This window comes from Protopterus annectens, chromosome 13.part0, assembly GCF_019279795.1.
Source record: "Protopterus annectens isolate FY-2018-M chromosome 13.part0, PAN1.0, whole genome shotgun sequence".
Classification (NCBI taxonomy): Eukaryota; Metazoa; Chordata; order Ceratodontiformes; family Protopteridae; genus Protopterus; species Protopterus annectens.
Window position 1 is genome coordinate 467,246,493 of NC_056747.1, and position 22,595 is coordinate 467,269,087.

General features: G+C 40.3%; 1 protein-coding gene across 1 annotated transcript in view; it reads right to left on the reverse strand.

Moving 5' to 3' along the window:
• LOC122787918 (unconventional myosin-Vb-like) overlaps positions 1-22,595 on the reverse strand; it is a gene marked incomplete at its 5' end in the record, with an annotated part of 1,807,467 nt that overhangs the window by 1,084,614 nt on the left and 700,258 nt on the right. The gene's annotated exons all lie outside the window — the stretch shown is intronic.

Below are 22,595 nucleotides of genomic sequence, written 5' to 3' on the forward strand. Positions count from 1 at the left end.
CTAAAGGAGGTGGTGTGTGTGTGTGTGTGTGTGTGTGTATATATAATATATATATATATATATATATATATATATATATATATATATATTTTCATTAAAGATAAATAACCTCCAGATTGGTTAGACAGCATGATTCCCTGGAGATACTTCAGGTCAATTAATTGTCGGTAGGACACCTATTCAAATCATTGTCAGCTAGAGGACCCTCTCCATGTATCAGAACACCCACCCTACCTATTTGGATCTAATTGAGTCTGTCAAGATAGATCCAATCATCATGGTTTTGGGCAACTTTAATTGCTCATCCATTGACCGGGGGAAACTACTCATGCAGAAACTCACTTGCCCAAAGGTTCCTCGACTTTATTAACTCCAATGTCCTGGACCAGCCAGTTGACACCCCCACAAGGGGTGACATCCTGGATCTGGTGCTTACCAATATGGGTGACTACTGTATCATCTCCATTTTGAGGTCTTTCCTGGTGAGATCTGACCACATATCAGTCTCATTCAAAGTTACCATCACACTTGACCCCCCCCCCCCAATAGCACAAACTAAACTAAAAAACTTCTCCAAAGCAGATTATACCCTCTTACTGGATGCTATAAATAGCTTCACTGCACCTCCTTCCTCAGATCAAACTGGCAACTATGCAGAGTTCTAAACAAATGCATTATTCAAACACCTGAACCACACTGACGTGGCCGTACCTGATAGGACCAAAACAAGCTCCTTGAGGAACAGCAAACCTGTCTGGTGGACAACTGCCATTAACAGGCTTTACAATAAGAGGAAGAAATTGCTGTCCAAGAGTAAGAGGGAGTATGCCCCAAACTGGAAACTCCCTCTTCAGCTTAAACAAGTAAATAAGTCTCCTTGTGAAGTCCAGCAAAGCTAACTGTGAATCCAAATTAACTTCAACTAAGAACAACGGATAAGGCATTTAGTTACATCCATAACCTAAAAGGAAAGGCTCAGATTTGTGCTGCACTGGTACTTAATGATATACTGTGCCTGCGGACATTGCTAACCTGTTAGCTGACGGGTTCTGTGAAAATTTCACTCCCCCTTCCTTGCCACACTTACCCCAAGACATCCCTACCACCTGTCCTCTGCCCTGTATCTGTAAGGAGCAGGTTGTGAATGCCCTCTCTAAGGTCAAAAACGCAGCATCCATGGGACCTGATAACATCCCAGGCCGCATCCTACATGGGCTCAAACAAGAATTATCAATGCCATTGGGTACTCTTTTCAATCATAGTCTAAGCACTGGCTTCATCCCAGCTGAATGGAAAAAGGCCACCGTTATCCCCTTGCACAAAAGTGATGCTTCAACTGACCCCGGGAACTAAAGACCTTTTACTTGAACTAGCCTTACCTGCAAGGCCATGGAGAGAATCATCACAGACCTTATCAACAAAGACATTGGCAACCTCCAAACACTTGACCCTACTCAATTTGGATTTGTCAAAGGGAGATAATGCCTGTTAAACCTGGTGCACTTCTTTGAGACAGTCACCAAGGCCCATGATAAGGGGAAATCTGTGAACACGGCCTACCTTGACTTAGCCAAGGCTTTTGATACTATCTCCCACTCAGACATAATTGATAAACTCACCCAGCTAATTATCAACCCACATATCATTAGATGTTTTGCTAACTGATAGAACCCATATAGTCAAAATAGGGGAAACCACCTCTAACAGCAAACCTGTAATCAGTGGAGTTCCACAGGGATCAGTCCTGGGACCTCTACTGTTTTGAATCTATGTATCCAAAGGGCAAGCTAAAACTAAAGACCTGTGGCTGGCAAAGTTTTCTGATGACTGCAACCTGGAAGCAGTAATAGAATCTTCAAACAATGTCAACATCCTATAAGAGGGTCTTACACAAACAAATGACTGGTGCCAAAGTCATGGCCTTAAACTCAATGCAAAAAAAATGAATTATCACTTTCGGTAAGAGTGATGTTCCTGCTAACTATTACAGTCAAGAACAACATCCGAAGTACATACTCAGTGGTGAGTGACCTGGACACACAGGTTGACAGCTACCTTACCTTTGATAATCATTTCACCACAGTGGGGTGAACGGCATTCTATATTGCTAATCTCATAAGTAAGGGCATTGCCTCCGGAAAAAAAGAAGTTATAACCTCCCTGTAGTCTTCCCTCATCATGCCAATAATTGATTACAATGCCCCTTTTGGTATGTACCTTTCCAAGCACCTGCAGCAATTGGAGAGACCACAAAGGTCCCTCACAAGGAAAATTCAAGGTCTTCAGCATATGTCCTATGAGGACTGTCAAAAATCACTGACATTTTATTCTTTCATACAGACTGCTCAGAGGCAATCTCTGCCTTGCATATAAGGCAATCTTTGACCCTGCTTTATTGGAAATGCTACATATCCGCAAGTCAAATAGTAGATTGGTTACTCACTCTAATGGCCTTACCCTGGTATGAGACATTAATAGAACCTTCTGCAGGGACAGATTGGTCTCCCAGAGGTTACCACACCTTTGGAACAGACTCCCGCTTCATGTCAAGCAGAGCACCTCATTGGCCCTCTTCAAATGCAATCTGGATGATTGGATAGGTAACCATAAGTTCACACCAGGGGTTCCACCTATGTCTCACTTGGACAGGGGGGATAGGTCCTGATCGTGGAAATAAGGGTAAAACTTGGCTAGGCTTGTAAGGGCCCTAGGGTCATTAGCATAGTAACTTCCTATGATCCACATGTGTGAACAGTCCCCATCCATACCTATTTCCATACAGAATCTGGCAACTCTATTAATGTGCACAAGAAGGCAGGCATGGATGCTGTGTGCGCCACAAAACTGAGCATAAGAATCATCATGGGACTGTCTCGTCTCTACCATTCTCATGTGTCAATGAAATTCCTCATGAATACCCTGCAGTATTCTAAGCACCTCTATCTGACTGTCTACAGCAGTGGCTTGTGCCTGAATTGTCATGCTGCATCTGCTGCTGGGCAGCCAAGACCTTGCATCCTGGTTAAGAAAAATTATCTTTAACTACTAACCTTCCTAAAATTGTAATAAATAACTACTGTACATTTTATGAACTCTGTACTTTTACTTTGTTTTTTGACCTCATCAATATCTGGCTACATTACTGTTAAAACAGTGTATTGTAAAACTACACATGCTATAAAAATGTTGCACTGTCAAGATGTAAAAATGTTGCACTGTCTGTTCTGTGTCTTTGTACATAATCATTTGTCAAGACGTAAAAATTGTTGTACTGTCTGTTCTATATCTTTGTACACGTATAAATCATTTAATTTTTCTTCATGTATATATCTACTATTGTTGCTACACCAACCTATTATTGTATACTTTCTCTATGTATTAATTGTGGAGCTTTTCTCCCCAGGCCTCCGCTGAAAAAGAAGAGCTTGTCCAGTTGGACTGACTCAGTAAACAAATGTAAAATAAATAATCATCATTATGAAATAGCATCTTCTTCGCATCTTCTTCAATGTGTTCAGGTTGATCACAAGTCACTGGTATTGAGCTACAAGGTGTCTCCCTCTCCACCGTTTGTAACTTTATATCCTAGTTCTATAGTGTGTGTGCGTGTCTGTCTGTCTGTGAGAGAGAGAAAGAGCAAGCTAGTGTTACTTTCTATGTAGTTAATTGCCTACTGTGGGGTTAGGACTCCTGTCGGTGCACTTTGTGACTGTGCCACTTTCCTCAGGTTGTGTCATGATTAGGACACTTAGTCAAAATCATTGACAACCATTCTGCTATCAACATCAGCCTGCTGTGCTGCCCCACAGGAAGTGTTTGGTTCTGATGCGGACCCTGGGATGGAATAAGTGATGACATGGTTACTCATACCTTTGACAACTATCATGCATCTATAAACAGATGATGGTCACACTTACCATAGAGATAATAGCTTCTTGTATGGCTGATGTGGATGGGGCGAAGGGTGAGGGAATCTGTTTATGGGTTATACGTACACAATTACGTGACTGCTGCAGTGGTCTGAAACTACTGCTGTCCACACCACCTCTGATGATTCCTGTGGCATCCCACCTTTGCTACTATAGGCAACTGCATTCTGCCATGCTTTGGTCCTTGCACATCTCACTAGGACTTTTCCTGCACTGTGGCAACGTGCAGTCCCCTTGCCCCCTACTGCATTGATATCAGACACTGTTTGATTCCATGCTTTAGCTCTCTCTGCATGCTTTAAACTCCCCCTTTCCCTAACAGATATTTACTGCACGTCTTGAGTGCATCCATGTGGATATGTTTCGCCTCTGTACTAAAGTTCTCTCCCTGCTGCTGCTGCTATAGCATGTTAGAACTCAAAAGCACATTTTGTCCCACAATTAAATCAGTCACCCATATGACACCTATACTTCACTAATAGTTTATTAATACAAATGACTGAGAAGGTACTTGTCCTCGTAACTTATTCCAATCGGAATTGCCTGTGATGTATACACGTTCTGTACGTTATGCTGTGGTTCTAAGTATTTGCAAATTGTTGTGCTGCCCTGCTAATTTCCGCTTATTCCCTCTGTTACTAATTACTTTTAGTTTGTGCTTTACTAAGACTACTGATAATGACAGCGGCTCAGCACAGCTGTAAATAGACTTAAGTCTACTGACAAACTGGTGCTGATTTAGAAACATATTATACAAATGTAGCTCAGCCAAGATGAGTTCCATGAATTGCACCATAGCTCAAGTGTGCATCCCTTCCAATAGGTTGTAAAATGATTCTGGCTACTTGGGGCAACATGGGTTTATGGGTGCTGAGTGCAAAAACATACATGAGGTAGCAGCATGCCTCAATCACACCACTGCACGCTATATGCTCTGTGTATTTACGTAATATATTAGCAGTCAATTGAGCTTGACTGTTATAGTACCAGTGTTATTAATATTGTTACAGTAGTTTAATTGAAAGGAGGGAAGTAGAACGGAAGAAAGTTAAGAAATGACACTGCTAAACACCTTCTGATGTCCTTAACTACAGCAGAATGACACTACAACATACACTGAAAAATGTCACCCCAAAAGCAGTGACATTAAAACATTAAAGTATACAGATGTATATCTGTATATATGTGTGTACACTGAAATGCCCCCAACTACCCCCCCCCCCAAAAAAAAAGAAATTCAGCAAACTGTACAGGAATTATACTGGATGTTTTCCATTTACCTAAAAAATAAAGCAATGCCACTGAAAAGGTATCAGTCCATGTCAGTGCCACATTCCTGTTATTAAACGAACCTCCACCATTTCTAAGTAATTACCAGTGGCATAGACTCGTGTTTATTTGCAAACAATAAAAACAGCTGAAAGAAAATCATTTTATACTCCTGCAGCTTCCATCTCACATTATCACACTACTTTTAATACATTTTATAACTATTCAGACAGCCACAAATGTTGTGGGTATTTCTGTGCAGCACTTCACTTTTCGGTAACCCCCTTCATTCATTGGCATTCAGCACATTCACATAAAGGTGCAGCACCATTCTTTCCAGTTAACCTTGTACATATGCAAAGTGAGGGACTATGACTACTTCCCCTATGAACATATTGACTAAATGACTGAATGATTTGCATTCCAAGGATCCTGGGAAATCACTTTCATTTGTGTGAAGTACTACAATAGCACGTATAAAAGATATAATCTCTGTAATCTGTGATGTATTTATTTTAGGTTTTAACAAACAAATTTTTAGACGATTCATCATTTTACGTGTTTTGCTATTAATGTTTCACTTCTCAAAATGTACTTGTTTTTAAGTTGGTCTTTAGTGTTTAGCCAAGTCCTTTCTAGAAATACTGTCAAATTCAATTTTATTTGCATTTCATTTCGTAAAACTGTTACTGGTGGCCTGCAATTTGTACATTTAACTCATTCTTCCTACAAGAGTAAACTCAAGTAGAATTCTTATGTTAACTTGTAAAAGAATATTTGCCTTTAGAGAAACTCCTCTGCAATCCTGAAAAGAGTATACTCTCTCATCAGTGTTTCCACAGTCTGATTTATGAAGTCCTTGTACAAATACATACCTAAAACTGAGGCTGTAAGGTGGCATCTGCAAGCTGATATGATTTGCTAAGCATGCATAGTAAAATGGTCAGCATGGGACATGCAGAACTGGAGTTATTCAGAAGTGTTTTCAAAATGTTATGAACAATGCGATGTATTTCCCATGTTTACATTAATAATGCTAACATGAAGTGTGACACTGTCATGCTATGGGTGTTGTATGCAGGGCTTTTTTTGAGATTGTGCGTGTCAGTATGGCATACCGGGACCTCTGCTGCAAAAGCGCCAGATAGAGCGAGTCCACTTGCGTGCGGAATTTAAACTTCCAACGTGTGTATTTACACACATCAGAAGTTTAAATTCCACGCATAAGTGGACTCCCTCACTGTGCATCATAAGATTGTGGGCTGCAGCGGGTGACTGGAATGCGTAATCGTAACGTGGGCTGCTGATTAGCCCTGTTACTCTGGCATTCTCTTCCCACACTTTAGTTGCAAGGAGAGACCGGGTGTATGCGTGTGCTATCAGTTATTTGTCTGTTTTTTGGGGCTGTTGAGAGGGCCATGCCAACCAGATGTTTTATTTTTTCCAATTCCTGGCATACTAATAACTCTATGAAACTTAAGGGCCATGGCGTTGACTTTTTTTTTTAATATGTTAAAAGCTGGCAGGTTTTAACCAGATACTAGGGAGGCAGTGTGTTTGGTGGAGTGGGACTAGGACAGTTGATTTTCTTTTTTTTAATACACTGGCAGGCTCAACAGAACCAGATGATTCCTGTGGTATGTGTGTTTTTTGGGGCTGTTGATTGGCAGGGCCACCTGGGTATTACTTTATTTTTTTCCTGGCATGGTCAATCAGATACTAGTACTGTGTGTGTTTAAGGGCCATTGTGTTACACTTAAGGAAGACAGTTTGCCACTGTCACTGAAAAGGGGTCATGTTAAAGGTGGTAATGTCAATACTGATGAGTAAGGGGAAGACAAAACTTGAAAGTGCCATTCATGCTGAGTAGGATGCGTTTTGGTGCATGTTGACAACACTGCATGCAACTTTCCAACTAACATTAGCAGAGATGACATTCACTGCACCTGCTTTGTAGGCATATGGCACTCTGTACCCCTTATCAGGACAGGGCACCATTTTACAGTGTAGACTCCCTTGATCCATCCATGTGTAATGCACAGCTGTATGGATACAGCTTACCATGTTTGGGAGGAGATGAGCAGTGTCAGATGAGGCTGCCCGGGTTTTAGTCTACAGGATGGTTCATAGAACAGATAATACATTTTAAGTAAATGAACTCTGATGCATATACAACTGTTTTTACTTCTGAGCTAAGCTCAGCATGATTTTTGTGAAAGCGTTTATTCTCAAATGAAAACAGTCTGTCTGAAAAGCCATTTCCATGAGGAATCAGAGTAATAAACAGCTAAACAGATGCTAGTGGAAATCTCATAGAGCTGATTAAAGTGGTAGTCTGCAGTGCTGACAGGGTAACCCTAAGACATTGTTTAGACTACGGCTTCCAACTGTTTTGATTCTCACACTCTCACTTATGAAAGATTAAAATATTTGAACTTGTACAGTCTCTCATACAGAGATTTAAGATGACTTTATTTGGGTATTTAGGGCATTTAGAGCCAACCACCTTTGGAAATGTTTGGGGTTATCAAAAGTGTACTAATTGGTTGTCTGAGATAGTAGCTGATACATGGAACAGACCACCAATTTATATTAAAGCAAGCATTAATGAAAATATTTTTAACAGCCTGAACAGTTATTATGGAAACAGCCTTTTTAGTATACTGGCAGGCTAGAAGGGCATTAATGCCCATGCTTGAAATATTTGTATGTATGCATTAATATTGTGTCCTCCTCCTCAATATAATGTAGTAAGTAACTTGCATATTTCCTGATTTGTCTGCGTAACAGCTTCTTCTTGTAACGTGACTAAGATGGCAGCAAACGTATAAGCTCTAATCTTACATATGTACAAGTGGGCCTTAAAATTAACATAACATTTCCCCAGAGTTAATGCATCATTCCTTGTTATAGCTTTTGCATTCCAGGTAACAGCTGAAGGTAAGACAGTTGGCTGTCCTCAACATTTCAAGAAATCTGGTCCAATGGCAATGTTCCAGAAGTGCTCCTAACTAGACATTGGCCTGAAAGAAAAAATGGATAAATTAAGGCTTGCAAAACTTATTAAAAATGCAGTTTATATCAAGCATATAAATTCTTCTTTTTATGGCTTTCAGGTTAACCAGATACTAGGGAGGCAATGTGTTTTAGCAGGGTCAACCAGATTCCTGTGGTCTGTGTGTTTTTTTTTTGGGTGGGGGGGGCTGTTGATGACTGTCCTCAGTTATGGTCTGGAATGTTTAATGTTTTGTGGTATGTATTCACTAATGGAAATGACATTATACATTTAGTTATCTACCTGTATTGTATTTTATTTAAGTTTGTTAACTGGGGTAGAATACTAGTCTGTTTGGGCCATTTTACAGATTTAGCCCAGGAAATTAAAATAAAGTACAGATACAAAATTGGTACTACAGCATAACATGAAAGCAAGAAAGTCCGTAAATGTATAATATAAATTCATTCTGAAATAGTAAAGAGAGGTAAGGAGATGAGATTTTGTCATTAGTAATTTAGTAGAGAAGTAAAGAGATACAGGTATTAATAGGAAAAATAACAGTATGCGAAAAATTTGTTGTGCCCATCAGCTAACAGTATGTCAGTTTGGACATGGTAGAAGGGTGGTAGGGCATAAAGTTGAATACAAAGTGTTTTACATACGTATTGCCTACTCCATAAAGATTTCTTTGTCAGAAGCTCAAAAGACTCTTTTTAAATCTGTGAAATGAAATTCTTTCTTTGGGGGGGGGTTGGCAGTAGATAATTTAATACAGCAGCATACAACTGTAACATTATCTAGCTTATTTCTTAAATTTTATCCTCAGTTTCTTTAGGTTCTTCATCAAGAAGGTGCTATTATGAATGTTCCAAGATCCAACTTTTAAAACAGATGTTTGGAATACGATAAATCATAAAAATAAATATAATTTATGTAAGCAACTGTATAATGGTATTATAAATACAGTGCCTAATGTTTACAGCTCCTGTACTGTGAAGGTCAGTACTTCTCATTCTGCACGTACAGCAGTGTTACTGATTAGGCTACATTTGGCGACAGTGCGGGTCAGGACTCGTACCTCTCAACCAGTACAATTTTGGTAGAGCACTGATTACATTTAATAGATTCTTCATTGTCAAAAGAGTTTGTCCTCTTGTTCAAAGTCATCTTAGTCAGGAATATACTTCAGTGAGTCACTGAATTCTGAGTCACTGAATTCTAAGCAAATGTATAAGCACGTTGCTAAATACTAGACCATTTACCCTTTAGTGATGGACAAAAGTACTAGTTACTTTTCTGGGACAAGATGCCTTATAAATAAACCACCATGAATGAGCAAGGATGATCCAACTCTCACAGTTTGTAGTGACACTATTAGGATGGTGTCTATACTGTCTATGCCAAATATTGCTTGTGTTTCAAGCAGTAATGTTGCAGATGCACCAGATGGTGCTATGGAGGTGGAATCCTTACAAAGTACTTATTCTGCTTCATGTAGTAATGGCATTCATGAGGCTGCTGGTGACAGAGTCTGGCCTGACTAGACATTGGACCAGAAAAATGACTACTGTACAGCTGGCTGTCGATTCGCAATAAGAAACTTGGATGTAAAATGTGCCGTAGTGTGTGTGTGTGTGTGTGTGGGGGGGGGGGGGTCTTGGCGTAGAGACTAAGAAGGGTCTCAAAATTGCAAAGGAATGGACCAATGACTTGATAACTTCCTTTGGGAAAAGTCGACAGCAAGTTAACATCCCTGCGAAAAAAAATATTCGACCACAAGGAATCTGAGTCACAAAGCTTTTTGAAGAAGCAGACAGATTCTGGAGCAGATGGTTTGGAAGGCCCCAGGCAAAAGAAAAACTGTCACGATGAACATTTTCGTACTGCCTATAAAGTAATGAAAGAAAACCAAAGCTTTCATAATTTTGAGTCTGAAATTGATTTACAACTAAATGGAGTTGATATGGGACGCATTCTTCATTCTAGTAATGCATGCATCAACATCATTAATCACATAAGCGATGAAATGAGAAAAATTCTTACAAAACAGATAGTCACATCCAGTAGCAAAATATTAATTATTGATGAGTCAGCGATGTTGAGCAACAAATCAATGCTCATTGTTTATGTTCGTACCTGTCTTGCTGACAACAGAATGAACTCAGCAGTAAATTTATTTTTGGACTTAACTGAATTGCAAAACACATCAGAAGGGATTTTTAATTCTTTGCTTGAGTACCTTAAATCTCATGTTACCTGAAATGTAACTTGGTTTGTGTTGCATGTGATGGTGCAGCCGTTATGTTAGAATGTAAAAGTGGTGTTAAGAAGCTAATGACAGACAAGTTTCCATCAGTTATCTTTTGGCATTGTATGAATCACAGATTAGAACTCTCTGTTAGGGATATAATCAAACAAGTTTCGGGCATTAACAGATTTAAGGCATTCCTTGATAAGCTGTACGTGCTATACTATTCCTCACCAAAAAATAACAGAGAATTACAGATGTGTACAAAAGAGCTGGACACTCAGATGTTAAAAATTGGTCACATTTTAGGCACACGATGGGTGTCATCAAGTTACCATACCGTGTCTACAGTTTGGGAAAAGTACAAAGTTCTGGTCAAACATTTTGAGGAAGCCAAACAATGTCAATCACGTGATCATACAGAGCGGTGTATGTATGAGGGTTTGCAAAGAAAAATCACGTCAGCAGAGTGTGTGCTAGTTCTTGGCCTAATGTGCAACTTCCTTCAAGAAGTCAGAATTAAGCTTGGAATTGCAAGACTGCAACATCGATTTGTACAAAGCAAATAAAAAGATACAAATGCTCATTCAAGTTTTCAAAGAAAGGAAAAGAAATCCAGTTCACTATTACGAGAAGTCTGCAATGGCTGTGCAAAATCTACAGCTCAGCCGCGTGTGGCTTCACGGCAAGGATTGCAAAAATGATCCTCCAACTGTGTTTTACACAAAATTTAATGAATCAACGTCTAGAAGTCTACTTGACTGTGACAATGCCACATTTGCACAACAGGTACGCATATTTGATGAAAAGCAATGGCCCACGGATGTATATAATCATTTAACCTTTGATGAAAAGGAAATTAGGGGCATCTGTAGAAAACTACAGTTATCCGAAAAAGAGATGCAATTTATGGATTCCGTCAGTACCTCATTGAAAACACTCCAAAAAACTGAAGCCACTATTGCATGCTCTTAGTTGTATTCCAGTTTCATCAAGTGAGTGCGAATGTGGATTTTCGTAAATGAATCTGTTACTCCAATGAGAGCCTCATTACTTACAAGAACGCTTTCCGCACTTCGCTTTACTAGATTGGTTGGCCCTCCTCTCACATGCTTTTACAAGGACAAAGATCGGCAATTGGCACTCAAAGGAAAGAACAAATAAGGGAGACTTCATCTGATGAAAATATGCAAAAAGTTTGGACTTTTCTTTAAAACTCCATTAGCTTAAGGAATGAGGACTGATTGTTTTATGGGACTACATAACTTTTTTCTAGGATGTAGAGGTCGTTATTAATTTGCAGTTGATATTCAATTTTGGAAATTCTGTAAAGCACAATATTATGCAGTACTTATCTGTGACATGATGTCTTCAGTAATTGACAATTAAGTGAGAGCAAGCAGTACTGGGTGCATACTGCTTTAAATTTTCCATGTGACTGGGGCGCTTCACATTTCAAATCATTCACTAATCATACTGTATATGTTACATATCTCCACCTTTTCATCTGAGATTGTCATCATTTGTGCCATTAATATGTCTGTCTCAATATGAATTATTGTGACTTTCCTGACAAATGTGTCCTTTCTGCTCCTTACCCTCATTCGACCCTCTGTTCTCCACTTCCCAGACAACTATAGAATGAATATAGACAGCAGAAGCAATAATTTTCCTGTACTCTATAAAGTCTTGAGGATGCCCATTCTTAGCATGAGAAATAGGACGTGCATCGTAATTTCTTTGATCAAGAATTCTGGAGAAAACAAGTAATGAGGGGACAAAAGCTGAAAATCAGGGACAATTTCTTAAATATTACTCTAATTCACAAAAATGATTACAACATTGAAGATTTAGATTATGATCTGGTCTCTAATCATAACCTCGTTACAATATTTTTCAGACATGGATGTCAAGGGGTGCGCACCTTGAGAGTAAAGCTTGAGAAATGAATCCTGGCATCCAATATTATCATAAAATTCATATGATAATGAAAGTATAACACTAAATATCTGGGACGGGACCATGACTATGTAAAGGGGGTATCCAGACCCTCATCCTTCAGTCTCAGTCTGTGAGATGGCCATAAATATCTCTGTGTTGGCTTTGTTGAGACACTATCCAGAAATCATATCAAAGCTTTTCAGTAATCCAGGCATCCAGCTACCTCAGTGAGATCGTTTCTTGGGTTCTGCGCAAGGACTAAACAATCATTCGTAAGTACAGCCCTTACTATCCCACACATGGATTGCCCATAAATGTACTGAAGGAACCTATTTAGGGGTTATACAGTCAAAAGAAAAAAGAATGAGAAAACTGACAACCCTAGCAAGTGCCCTTGTACAAACTAAAGGGACTAGACAATAAACCATTACCTTAAAGATGTACTTAAGGAGGGGGGCTTCATTGCAAGATAATCACAGATTGTGAGACTATCTTCAAAGAACCATCTCTAACAAAGTTGAAAACCTTCTCAAAGTCTACTAAAACCACCAGAGCAGGCTCAACTATCCCTTGCTGTCTTGAAGTAAAGGAGCACTGTCCTTAAAATATCCTCAATTTTCCAAATTAGTACAAACCCAGCCTGTGTGGGAAAGATAAATTTTGACAGAAGAGATTTAATCTGCTGTGTTAGGACTTTAACATATACATAAAGTTCCACATTAATAACAGAAACCAGGCAATGGTTTGCAGTGACCACTAAGGAATATATCCTGGGTTTAGAGATAACCATTATTATGGTAGATGTACAAGAAAAGGTTAATCATCCTGCAAGTCTGGAAAGATCTAAAAATATTCAACAACCCATGGAAAATTTGATACAAGGCTTTTATACAGTTACCCCATCCAGGTCACAGGCTTCTCCACAAGGCATACCATCTATCACCTTGCACACCTCCCCCCTTGAGAAATTGTAGAGAGAACTCTACTCCACTTTTCCAGTGGCAGAAGAGGGTTCACTTTGTCAAAGAATTCACTCATCATACTCTCCCAATCATCAAGCAAAAGACTTCTAAGTAAAGTTGCTCATGGAAGTGATGGGACTCTGCATTCATTCATATTTCCCCAATGAGCATAACCTATTTGCCAGTCACCTTGACACCTGCTATGGATATCTGTTGCCTGTAAGCCTTGACCTTTTGTCCAGAAACTTGCCAGGCCTTCTAAATACAGCTGTGGGATTTTTGCAACACAGTACACGTACACTTGACAATTTGTCAATTTCAAATTTTAACCCATTATGTGATACACTGAATATTGAGATATTTCATTTAGAACCCCATAAATAATGGATATAACAGGAGCTCTTCAAAACAAACTAACTGGGACAGGTGGACCTGTCAGCACAAGGATAATGCAGGACTGTGGGTAAAATTTAAGATTAAACAGTGTAAGAAACTTCTGTGTGTGGAATATTTTCAGTCCACTGTACATTAATCAGATCAGACAATATTAGTAGAAGTAGCGAACGTAAACAAGTCAAAAAGTAATAGAAAATATATAATTCAACAGCATTACTAAGTATTTGAAAGTAATCCAAGCAAGGCAGGCAGTCTGTTTCCAGTCGAAAATCCTTTATTAAGTACACAGACAAGCGATCCAAGTAAAACAAAAGTAGAGTAATAATTTCCTCACAAGCTTTCTAAATATATATATATATATATATATATATATATATATATATACTTATCAGGCATGGGAGTGGTTTATTGTGCTGTAAAACAAAGTGTTATTGGTACACATGTTAAATTCACATCCCTTCCCCCATCAGTATGACATTCGAGCTGGTCCTGCCCTACCTAGTAGCTGTCATAATAATATATAGCCCTAATGTACTTTAATGGTACATCTTATTTAACCAAATTATTAAGTCTGTGATTTTATACAAGGCAATATACTACATGGCTGGAAATATATCAACCTTAGTTCATTTTGCGATCAAAAATTATATATAAATATACACACATATATTTTGCATGTAAAAATCAGTTTCTATTTTCATAACCTATTGTTAAAGATTGCTTTAGTCCTTGTAGACTTTTTCAGGTCTGTGTACAAGAACCCTAAAAACCTATATAATTGTATAATTAGTTAGTCCACTATCATGCTTAATAATTTGCTGTGAGAAGTGACTTCAATTGTTGCATTATTAACAGAGAAAATTTTTTTTTCATGAAAGAGGATTTGCAGAAGAAAAGTATTGGGGGGGGTTGGGGCAGGGCGTGGGACTGGATGGGGTGGGGGGTTGACCCAAATGATGCCACATATGCATACCACCACCTCTTTGCTTACAAAAAAAGCCCTGGTTCTATGCAAGCACTGGCTGATAGTTAAACAAAAAAAAATTAATACATGATGGGTTATGCGAAGACATGAGATACAAATACTCGTTTGATAAAGCAGTTATGGCTATTACCTATATTTTCATAACTACATTAATTTCAGAAAAGCTGTGCTACATGCAGTTGAATAAATGGTGCCATGTTATACAAAACATTAAGGTACACCACACATTACTTGTGAAGTTTGCCACCTAAGACATGTGGTTTTATAGATGCATATTGTTTTGAAATGTTATGAAACTATTATATGCTCAATTTGTGCATATTTTGCAATATCACAAACAGCAGTATGCTACCACCTCCTGCCTTACATCAACAGAAAGCTTTCAAACAGGCGAAGAGTTCGCCCACTGACATCTTGAATACATACAGAGATACAACAGTTTAATCATAACACTAGTAATTTGTGGCATATAAAATATGTGTTTTTTCATACATCTGCAATATAAAAACAGTACATGCAGACAGAACTTTGATGCTAAAACCAATGTATAGTCCACTGTCTTCCAATTAGCCTTCATATTTTATATTTTTGTAACTCATACCAGTTATCAGATTCTGCAAATCTTATGAAGTGTTCTTTCAGTGGAGGATTTTGGAAAAAAAAGTTCTCACAAAAAAGTGTTTTCCTTAGCTTGGAATACTTCTGGAAGCAAAGGTGTTAATTAGCCCCCTGCTATTCAGGACTGAATGAGATAACAGATGAAAAACATGCTGACCCACATTTTTGTTCCTGAATGGAAGAAGCAGATCTAGCTCCTAGGCAATGGCACAGACCTATATCATTTAACAGTCACCCCCTCCCCATTATGTGGTAAGCATTGTAGATTATCACAGCCAACACCAAGTGGGATAAAGTACATGACACATCCATGCTGATGAAGAATTTTGTCCAAAATTTAATCCAATTGATAAGCCATGAATGTTGTGTTTCATCTTAGCAGGGCTATGAGACAAGAACAGAAACAAAAGTAAAAATCTGGTAAAATCATACCAAAATGACAAAAATGAACCTTAAAATAAATCAAGCCTGAAGGTTCCTGGCACAACTGTTCTAAACAAAGTCAGTCAGGTATTAAGTTGCTGCATGCAATCATTTTGGTGCAAACTCTCTCTAAATACTCCTGATCCCATAGGCCAGAAGCTCAGGGTCAGGACCAGCTATAAAATACCAGCCTAGTTCAATGGCAGAGAGGGTTCATAGGTGTGTACTAGGCTAATGGCCCTGGAGCCTTTACAAGCCTAGGCCAAAAAATTGCCCAGGCACAGTGCCACCCGATGTTAGTTCACAGTGCCCCTTATCCAATAGGGAAACTGGAGTGATCCCTGGGGTGAAACTTCTGTTACCCATCCACTCAAGATTTCTCTTGAAGAGGGCCAGTGAGGTGTTCTGCTTGACATGAATGGGAAGCTTACTCCAGAGTATGGGTAGTCTTATGGGAGATGAACCTGTCCCTCCAGCATGTTCTGCTAATTGTGTTAATGAGGTTGTGATCTCTGGAGCGTTTAGCATGGGGAGATTGTGATTTCTTTAGGTGTAGCATTTCAAGAAGGGCTGGGTCGGACAAGGCTTTGTAAATCAAGCAGAGATTATCTCTAAGTAGATAAGACACTGAGAACAGCTGAAGTTTCTTGAGTCTGTCCATGTAGGACATGTGATTAAGGCCTAGGATCCTTTTTGTGAAGTACTTTTGTGAGCTCTCCAGCTGTTGTAGGTGTCTGGTCAGGTACATGCCAAATGGGGTGTTATATTCAATGATTGGTCTAATGAGGCTAGAGTAGAGAGGGATGATGTCCTCTTTCTTCCTGAATACAAAACCTTTGGTTATAAGATGTGCCATGTAGAAGAACATTCTGACCACAGTAACAATGTGGTGATCGAAGGTGAGGTGGCTGTCGACCTGGATGCCCAGATCTCTTATGGCCCCTTCAGTGTTCAGTGAGCTCCCATCAACATGGTAATTCATGGGAACTGAGTTTTTTCCAAAGGGGATCATAACTCATTTTTTGGTGTTAAGCTTCAGGCGATGGTTCCAACACCAGTCATTGGTTTCAGAGAGGACCTATTATAGGATGTCTGCATCACTTGGGGAGTGGACTCCTAACTTGCAGTCATCAGTGAACTTGGTCTGCCAGAGTCCTTCTGTGTTGGCCTGGACTTCTGAGACATAAATGCCAAACAGGAGAGGGCTCATGACCGAGCCCTGTGGGACTTTTCTCGTGACTGGTCGACAGTCTGACTTGGAATCTGCAACTTTCACTCTGTGGATCCTGTCTGCGAGCCAATTTGCAACCCACCTAGTGATGTAAGGATTGATGCCTAGTTTGTTGAGTTTATCAAGGATACCTGAATGGGGAATTGTATCAAAGGCCATGGCCTGGTTGAGGTAGGCTGCATGCACTGCCTTACCCTCATCCACAGCCTTGGTGACTGCTTTGAAGAAGTCAACCAGGTTGAGCAGGCAGGATCCCCCCTTGACAAAGCCAAACTGTGTGGGTCAAGAGTTTGGAGACTGCCTACATCTTTAAGCAGGTCCATGATGATGCACTCCATAGCTTTGAATACCAGACTCGTCAGGATAATGGGACGACACTTCCCAGGGTCTGTAGTTGCCCCCTCTTTATGGAGTGAGATGACTGCAGCAATGCGCCATTCATTAGGGACATAGCCTGAGGTAAGGCCGTTACTGAAGAGGGCACACAGATGTGGTGCCAGTTAATTTTGTAGCTCATGTAGGAAGCAGCCAGTGATATTATCAGGTCCCATGGATGCTGTATTCTTGGCTTTGGACAATGCAGCTTTTACCTGTGCCACAGAAATGGTGGGTACCAGACTTTCTTCTGGTATTGTAGGGGGGGGGTAAAGTTGGCACTGAATCTTTTGGCTCAGTATAGGAGGTGCCGTTGTGCAATAACTCAGAGCAAATCTGGGTATTGCTTTGGAGGTTTCTGATATAGCTATAGAAGGCTTTGTGGTTGTTTTTGGTGTCCACCGCAATTCTGCCTTCATAGTTGGCTTTAGAAGATTTGATAACTGATCTCAGCATTTTGTTGAGACTGATGAGGGAGGTTTTCCAGTCTTGTGACTGGACTATAACCCAGATCATAGGAGATTACTACATTATCGACCCAGAAGCCATTTTAAGACTAGCTGTTTCATCCCAATGTTAATACCAAAGATTGCATCTAGTGATGACTGCCCATGTCCAGAAGGGCTATGGACTCTATCCACAGTAGGAATTGATGATGCCCCATCCACTTATCCAGGTTTCTCTTGAGCAGTGTTATAAAAGTGCTCTGTTTCACATCAACTGGTAGCCTGTTCCAAAGATGCGGCAGCCGCTGGGAGATAAATCTGTCACTCCAGCATGTCACAAGTCACAGGCCATATTTAGGTCCCTGGAATGGGTAGCCCTAGTCCCATCTGATTTACAGATCAGCAACAAGTTCATTAGGTTTGTGTCCTGGATTGCTCTGTAGGCCAGGCATAAGTCTCCGCTAAGAAGTCTATATGATATGGAGTATAGTGACAGGGACTTTATTTGCTCTGTGTAATACACATGCTGGAGCCCCTTGATCTTCTTTGTTAAAACAGTAGAAGTCTCTAATTGCTGCAGGTGCTTAATACACTACATGCAAATGGGGCATTATACTCAATTATGAGCTGGATAAGTGCTGAATATAGAAGGGTTATAACTTCTTTTGCTCTTGAGGTGATGCCTTTTCTAACTAAGTGTGCTACGTAGAAAGTTTTCCTTACTACAGCAGACACATGGTAGTTGAAGTTAAGGTCACAGTCAACTTGTGATCCCAGATCCCTTACCACTTTATGAACACTTAGGCTATTGTTGATTTGATAGCATCAGGTGACAGTGTTTGTGCCAAAGGGAATGATCCATTTTTTTGCATCCAGACCGTTACTAATACATCAGACTGCAAGAGAGACTCCTGGAGTATACTGACATCATTTGGGGATTCAATGATTCCAGCTTGTTTGTAGCCATCTGCAAACTTGGTCAGCCGCAACCCCTTAGTTTTGACCTGAACTTCTGAAGTATATACGAAACATTAGGAAGACCAGTACTAACCCCTGTGGCGCACCACTGGTAACAGGTCTGCTGGTTGATGTGGAGTCACCCACTTTGACGGTGTCTGGTTTGTGAGCCAGTTGGCAACCCATCTTACAATGAAGGGCTTTACATTCTGTTTGCTAAGTTTATCAACAATGCCTGAATGTGTGATTGTGTTGAAAGCCTTTGTCAGGTCAAGGTATGCTGTGTGCACAGATTTTGCCTCTTAAATGGCCTTGGTCACATTTCCAGTGAGATCCACCAGATATAACAGGCAGGATCTGTCCTTCACAAAGGCAAATTGGGTAAGATCCAGGGTCTGCAGGTCACCTGTGTCTATTTATGAGGTCCATAATGATACATTCCATGGCCCTACAGATGAGGCTTGGTCAGGCTTATGGGTCTGTAATTGCCAGGGTCTGTTGCTAGGCCACCTATGTGGAGGGGAATAACTGTTGCTGTTCTCCATTCAGCAGGAACAAAGCCTGTGGTTAGGCTAGGACTAGAAAGGGCACTCAGTGGTGATGCTAGTTCATGTTTTAGCCTGTTTAGAAGATAGCCTTGGATGCCATCTGGTCCCATACAGGCTGTTTTTTGCCTTGGACAAGGCTTTGAGGACCTGATCTTCAGATATGTAGGGTGGGGGGGGGTGGAGTTTGGGGGAAGGTTTGTTGCAAGTTAGGAGTGGAAAAGGAAGTGAAATATTCAACAAACTTAACCACTAGCAGGTTTTCTATTTCTGCAGGGTCAGTGTGTGTATGTGTGTATGTGAGATACCTTTGGCCACTAGTTATGCACATGTGTTGGTCCTACCCCTTAGGTTATGTATGTGGATGCAAAAGGCCTTATGGTTAACCTTAGCTGTACTTGCCAAGGTTCTCTCAAAGGATCCTTTGGAGGAATTGAAAAGTTGTCTTATTTGTCAGTTGAGGCTGAGGAAGGGGATTTTCCATTGTTGGGGCCTTTGTTTTCTTGGACAGCAACTTTTTGCATTTATTATAAAGTTTGTCGATGCTGGATGTTCACCATGGTAGCTTGTTTTACTTGGGCTCTGGCTTTGATTCTTTCCAGAACGGCTGAGTTTATACACTCATGCAAGTGACTGTACAGGGCTTTAGTGTAACCTTCTGCATAGTTACCAGTTCCAGTTTGGGGTAGGGGCTTGGTATGCATTTTTATCTTCATTTAGGAGGGTATAGTTTGCCTTGGTGAAGTTTTTGTCAGATTTCACTCTCTGAGTTCTGGTATTACTGCCTGCTTGAAGGTGACTATTTTGCGGTCATTTTACCTAATGAGGGTCCAGCAGTTGCGGCAGTGCATCTGTTTGACATGTTGGTGAGGACCAGATCCAGAATGGTTGTTACCCTTGTTGGGGTATGGACAATTTGTTCCAGGGCATTTGAATTAATGTCAAGGAACTTTTGGACTAGCAGGTTAGGACTAGCGTAGGTTTCCCAGTTGATGGTGGGATGATTGAAGTCCCCCATAACCAGTGTGGTAAAATATGGATGGTCTCCAGCTTCGTTTAGTAGGCTTCATGGGTGTCATGGCCCATGGAAGGGGATCTATAACTGGCTATGACTTGCATGGGGGTCTTACTCACCATAACCTGGACCTGGAGTAAAACTACATTGGAGTTGTCCAGTCTAACTAGACTGGAGGTGAATTTATCTCTAGTATAGATTGAAACACTGCCTCCTTTGTTTTCACATGTTCATTTTGCAGTCTAAAGGTGTAGAAGGCATTTTAGCCTTGCAAGGCTGGGGTACTCTCTGAAGCTTTGAACCAGGTTTCTTTAATTGTACAAACATCTACATCTTCTAGTGATACAAGTGCTTCCAGGGAGTGGAGTTTTTGGTTTAAGCTCCTAGCATGTAGCAGCCCTTATTTTGTTCAGATTAATGTTATATTTGTAATCCTGTTTTCAAAACCTTGCCTAAAAAATGTACTATGGGGGTAGACAAGACCCTTTACCAGCAGCCAAAAACCTAGAGGTGCCAGGTGCAAACTATATCTGGCAACACGGTGAGGTTTGTCAACCATGTCTTCCCAGGCTGACAGGAACTGGATCTCCTTTGAATGACACTAAAAACTGAGCCAATAATTGAAATAAATCATTTTTTATACTGTGGCATCATTCTACGTGGGAGTAATATGCTGCTCAAGGCTAGAAACATACCTGCCTGGGACACATACACAGACCTCAACCAAGTCTCTCTTCATATAGTCCAGTGTGGTATCTCTCAGGTCATTCACACCAACATGAACTAGGATAGACTCATAAAGGTAGTTGCTGGTTGAGAGACTTGAGTGCATGTGTAATCTAATGAATCCTGGCACCAGACAGGCAGCTGACCGTGACTTTCCCCTTGTCCAACCTGGTGAGTGGGAAATCCATGTGTCTCACTAATGGGTCTCCAATGACAAGAAAATTTGTTTTTTTGAGTGTTATGCCTTACTGGCTTGGTGGGTGAAAACTGGTGTCACCGTGTGTCATGGGTGCTGTGGGGACTATTATTTTTAGCAGTCTTGTGTTGTGGAGGTCTCTGGTATTTTGGTAAGTTTATCGAGAACACCTCCGCAGATGTGGATTTACATGTTTGATGTGCACTGTGTGCATGAGTAGTGGTACTATGAGCATATGTGGTGGTGGGTAAGTTGACAACCTTCTCGATGTTACTGTTTTGTATGAGAGAGAGCATGGATTCTAGATTCGTGATGTAAACACATCTCTTGCACTCTGTAATAGTGTGTGCTATTAGTAGAGGGTTGCCTGTGTACATGAGGCAATTGCTACACTGCCTCAAGAGATCCAAGTCAATAAGGGTGGCAGGAGAAACAAGGGTAGTCCAACTTTCCATAATTCTAGGTTGAAGATGGTTGTCACTAGGGGGTGGCTATTCAGAATCGATCTCAGAGGAGCTCAGTGGATGGATATTTCTGCCTGGGTTTTAGGGAAAATTTGGTAAATTTAACTGTCTGGCTTTAGCACCAAATCCACACAGTGGTGGATGGATGTGAGCAGCTCATGCGAAATCATCCATCCCAGTGGATCACTGATCGACTGATGCCCTGAAGGGAATGAGTGGATTATCAGTAAAACACAAAATCAGGATTAAGGAAACCAGCAGACAGAGTCAACAGAAAAATGTAAGCAAAATCCAAACACACCAGATTTGGAAGCATCAACAATATTTTAATGATACCTGATATTGTTGGATTTTCCGACTAGTATGTTCTTCATATTATCAGTAAAGACAGACTGATCAGCAGAAACAGGGCTATGATGGTGGCAAGCATATCAAGCAGCACACACAATGCAGCTAGACAGGCATGATAAGAAGACAACATGCAGGAAAGCCTGCTCTGTGGGACACACCTGGAAGATGCCATGGGAATCAGCAGTTATGGCAAAAACGTCACCCCGATGGTTTCCAGGATAATGCCCTTTCATTAGAGGCTCTTACTCCATGAAGGAATAAATCAACTAATTAGCACTCACTCTCCAAAGGGAATAAACAGTTCCAAATGATCACAAGGGAGATGGTTTGCAGTGTAGAAGAAAAATTATATTGAAAGGTCTGCGGTAATGCTAAATACAACTTGCTAATAAGTTCTGCCTAATTTACAGAACACTGAACATTATTGCAGCTAAGCATTCTTTGATTCATCTTTTACTTACCAATGGCCACAATCTGGTCCATAGAAGGAAAAAAAAGTTCTCCTGCTAACAGCAAATCT